This window comes from Dipodomys spectabilis, unplaced genomic scaffold, assembly GCF_019054845.1.
Source record: "Dipodomys spectabilis isolate Male_0828 unplaced genomic scaffold, ASM1905484v1 ptg000039l, whole genome shotgun sequence".
NCBI classification, from domain to species: Eukaryota; Metazoa; Chordata; class Mammalia; order Rodentia; family Heteromyidae; genus Dipodomys; species Dipodomys spectabilis.
The window spans coordinates 1,236,546-1,241,478 of NW_024870716.1; the positions used below are offsets into that span (position 1 = coordinate 1,236,546).

General features: G+C 43.3%; 1 non-coding gene across 1 annotated transcript; it reads left to right on the forward strand.

Annotated features, from left to right (window-relative positions):
• The first annotated feature begins 1,169 nt into the window (after positions 1-1,169).
• Trnaa-ugc lies at positions 1,170-1,233 on the forward strand. The gene has a single exon. It is a non-coding gene; the product is annotated as a tRNA-Ala (tRNA).
• The last annotated feature ends 3,700 nt before the right edge of the window (positions 1,234-4,933 follow it).

Sequence of the window (4,933 nt, forward strand, 5' to 3'; positions counted from 1 at the left end):
CCCCTTCTCCTCCATCCTCTTTCTTACAGGCCCCTGCAGGTAAAGCACCATGGACTTCTCTCAATTTCCATCCTCTGATATTCAAAGCCTAGCTAGGCAATGGAGGTAGAGTGAGTGATCCTCTAATAGTTTCACAGTATTCCCCTCCCTGACCCTTGTTTTTCTGAAGGCCTTGGGCAGGAAGATGAGTAGAGTGTCTTTTCTAACCAGCAGGATACTGCAGTCCTATCTGGGAGCCAGGAAATACTGATTTGCGTAATGAAATAAGGCTCAGGAAAGGTTGTACATGTCTGAAGCAAATCCTTTGCCCTGCTGCCCTCCATCTTTCCCATATGTGTACAGCACCAATAAATCTTGACTCCTGAGCTGCAGGTTGGTGGATCACATCTGTAATCCTAGCAAGTTAGGAGGCTGAGATCTGAGGATGGCTGTTAGAAGCCAGGCCAGGCAGGAAAGTCTGTGAGACTCTTCAGAAAACTGAATTGAAGCTGTGACTCTAAATGGTAGAATGTTAGCTTTGAGTCCTGAGTTCAAGCACCATGAGCACAAAATAAAATAATATAAGAATAAAGTAATAAATAAAATAAAAAATAATAAAAGACATAAATAAAAATCCTAATTTCTTACCACACCAAACACATGTAATACTGGTATTTTGTCAGAATTAGAGAATAAAATGATAAGGCTAAAGATTGTCTTAGAGATCATTTAGTTTAATACCCTTGTTTGAGAGATTTAAAAACATATACCAACCTGCGTGTTGGTGGCTCATGACTGTAACTAGCTACTCAAGAGGCTGAGATCTGAGGATTGAAGTTCAAGGCCTTGCCCTCCCCCTCCCCCTAGGAAGGAGCAAGAATGCAGTGCATGCGAACCACCATGATGGAAGGAGGGAGGAAACAAGAATTTTCCTTGATTAAAAACTTGGTACTGGGCTGGGAAGGTGGCTCAGTGGTAGAGTGCTTGCATTGCATGCCTGAGACCCTGGGTTCGATTCCTCAGCACCACATAAGCAAAAAGAAAAAAGCCAGAAGTGGCGCTGTGGCTCAAGTGGTAGAGCACTAGCCTTGAGCTGAAGAGCTGAGGGACAGTGCCCAGGCACAGAGTTCAGGCCCCACAACCAGACCAAAAACAAAAAAAACAAAAAAAACTTGGTACTGGGCTGGGAAGGTGGCTCAGTGGTAGAGCGCTTGCCTTGCATGCTTGAGGCCCTGGGTTCGATTCCCAGCACCACATGAGCAAAAAGAAAAAAGCCAGAAGTGGCACTGTGGCTCAATTGGTAGAGCACTAGCCTTGAGCTGAAGAGCTGAGGGACAGCGCCCAGGCCCAGAGTTCAGGCCCCAGGACCGGATCAAACAACAACAACAACAACAACTTGGTACTGAGCTGGGCTTTGGTGGCTCATGCCTATAATCCTAGCTACTTAGGAGTCTGAGATCTGAGGATCATGGTTCAAAGCCAGCCCAGGCAGGAAAGTCCATGAGGCTCTCATTTCCAATTAACCACCAGAAAACCAGAAGTGGCACTATGGCTCAAGTGGTAGAACATTTGCCTTGAGCTGAAGAGGTGAGAGACAGTGCCTAGGCCCAGAGTTCAAGCCCCACAACTGACAAAACAAAACAAAAACTTGGTGCTGTCCCCTAGCTCTTTTTCCTCAAAGCTGGTGCTCTGCTACTTGAACCACAGATTTGCTTGTGACTTTTTACAGGTTAATTGGAGATAAGAATCTCATGGACTGGAGCTGGGAAGTTGGCTCAGTGGTAGAGTGCTTGCCTTGCATGCCTGAGACCCTGGGTTCAATTCCTCAGCACCACATAAGCAAAAAGAAAAAAGCTGGAAGTGGTGCTGGGCTCAAGTGGTTAGAGCACTAGCCTTGAGCTGAAGAGCTGAGGGACAGCACCCAGGCCCAGAGTTCAGGCCCCACGACCGGACCCCCCCAAAAAAAAATCTCATGTCTCATGGACTTTGCTGCCAGAGCTGGCTTACAACATTGATCCTCAGATCCTAGTAGCTAGGATTACAGGTTTGAGGTACTGGCACACAGTTTATTCTGCCATTTAAATAAGATAGATTCTCTGTGCCCCACTTAGTATATATTCTTTAAACATCCCTTTTATAATATTGCTTTATTGACCCAGAGCTTTTAATGACTCTCTCTTTGCTAATGCTCCATGCCTCAACCCTGCCTTGCTTTAAAGGTTTTCCTCACTGGTTCAGCCCTTCCCATCATCTCCTGCCAGCTGTGGTCAAGATGGCTGCTTTATTCTCTAGGACAATGTCTTGTTCATCTGCTTTTAGCATTTTGCCATTCCCTTACAGACCAGTCCTCATATTAGTCTCAAGGAGTACTTGAGATTCAGTTTCAAGGCCAGTATTCCCTAAAGCCTGCCTTTCTAGTCCATGCCTCTCTGTGCCTCCTGAGTTCCTGAAGTACTCACAGTTGATACTAGCCAATTTAACACTTATACATGCTCATCTTCCCTAATTCACTGCTGTTGCAATGTGGCTTAGTCATATTTTGCCCAACTAGAATATATTTATTGAGGGGAGGAACTATAATTTATTTTGTTTTATTTTGTCCGTTGTGGGGCTTGAACTCAGGGCTTGATACTGCCCCTGAGTCTCTCTGTGCTCAAGACCACTTGAGCCACAGTGTCACTTCTAGTTTTGGAGTGGTTAATTGGACATAAGAGTCTCACAGGGACTTTTCTGCTCAGGCTGGCTTTGAATCACAATCCTCAGATCTCAGCCTCCTGAGTAAGTAGGATTGCAGGTGTGAGCCACTGGCGCCCGGCAATTTTTACCTTTTGAAGATCCTAAGTTCTGGACTTAGACTAGGCTCAAATCCTGACTGATACTTACTAGTTATTTAACATTAGACAAATAGCTTGGCCACTCTATGTCCTATTTTCCAATATTTAAAATGTTTAAATTATCTTCAAGCAGATGGAAGGATGTCAACTCTAATTTCTAATATTTAAAATAGAGTTTTATATATGTGGATAGTACATAGAGCTCCCAGCACATAGTAAAAATCAATAAACATTGCTGAGCTCAAGTGGCCCATGCCTATAATCCTAGCTACTCAGGAGGCTGAGATTTGAGGATTGCCATTAGAAGCCAGCCTGGGAAGGAAAGTCTGTGAGACTCTTAGGTCCAATTAACCACGAGAAAACCAGAAGTGGTGCTGTGGCTCAAAGTGGTAGAGTGCTGGCCTTTAGTGATAAAGCTAAGGAGACAGCAAAAGTTGATTCTGTACAGATAACAATTTTTAAGTGTATATTAGGAAAATTGTTCCTCCTGAATTTTGAAGAACATCTCACCTTTGCCACCAGGTTTTCATCTGGGTCCTGGAGCCCAAATGAGGAAGCAAGAGAACTACTAAGAGTTCATTTAGGACAAACAAACAAACAAACAAACAAAAAGGGTCTTCATTTGTGTGGTTTTTAATACATGTTGCTCAAAGAAACAAACTTAAATTATTGTCCTTGCTGACTGGCGGTAGAGGAGACAGTCTGTCTAGTAGAGGGCAAGATGATAATAAAGGTGAGAAGAAGGTAATTAAAGACCTAAAACCAAGCTCCAGACACATACTGTTATTACATATTATATTATGCCAATTACTATGTCCCTCCCTCTATTACTCTAATGGCGTGGAGCAGCTTATTTCAAAGAGCTGAAGCTTGGAGTCTCATGTGGTCTCTGGACTCCATCCTAGTAAAAGCCTCAGGATGGGGTTACTATGGAGACGACCCATCACTGTTGAAAGGCATGCATTGGGACTGACAGCTGATACTCTCTAGATGGGCATGGAGAATGGGTAGGACCTATACTGTCCTAAAGTATTGTAGACTGTAAATTGTTTTGGTTTGCTTGTGTTTATTTTGTGCTGGTATTGAGGCTTAAACTCAGGGCCTTGCACTTTTGTTCACCTTTTTCCAATCAGGGCTGGTGCTCTACCACCTGAGCCACACCTCCACTCAGAATGTGAATTGTTTTGAAAGAAAGTCTATAGGATTGGTTTTCCTCTGTTACATTTAAATATCACATTTTCACTGGGCAACAGTGGCTCACGCCTGTAATCCTTGCTGCTCAGGAGGCTAAGATCTGAGGATTGAGGTTCAAAGCCAGCCCAGGCAGAAAAGTCTCCATGAGACTCTTACTTCCAATTGACCACTCAAAAACCAGAAGTGGCTCTGTGGCTCAAATGGTAGAGCTACAGTCTTGAACACAAAGAGGCTCAGGGACAGTGCCCAGGCCCTGTGTTCAAGCCCCATGACCAACAAAAAAATAAAAGATAAAATAAATAAATTAAAAACCACATTTTCAAAGGAAATGTTAGTGGTTAGGGGTGCGGTTCAGGTGGTAGAGCACTAGCCAATGAGAGATATTAAGTTCAAGACCCAGTTTTAGAAAAGAAAAAAATAGAAGACATAAAAAAATAAGAACCGGTTGAAAAACAGCATGAAGCCCTGGGTTCGATTCCTCAGTATCATATAAACAGAAAAAGCTGGAAGTGGTGCTGAGGCTCAAGAGGTAGAGTACTAGCCATGAGCAAAAGAAGCCCAGAGAGTGTTTTATATATGTGGATAGTATATAGTGCTCAGTAGGCTCCCAGAACATAGTAAAAAAAAAAATCAATAAATATTGCTGGGCACAAGTGGCTCACACCTATAATCCTAGATACTCAGAGGCTGAGATCTGAGGATTGTGATTCAAAGCCAGCCTGGGAAGGAAAGTTTGTGAGACTCTTATGTCCAATTAACTACTGGAAAACCAGTGCTGTGGTCCTGAGTTCAAGCCCCAGGACTGGCTGAGAGAGACAGAGAGACAGACAGAGACAGAATTGTTTTATGATGTAAAAATATAAGATTTAGAGGCTAGAAGGTAAATGTACTCAATACAACACCCCCAAATTCATGGTTCTCTTTGT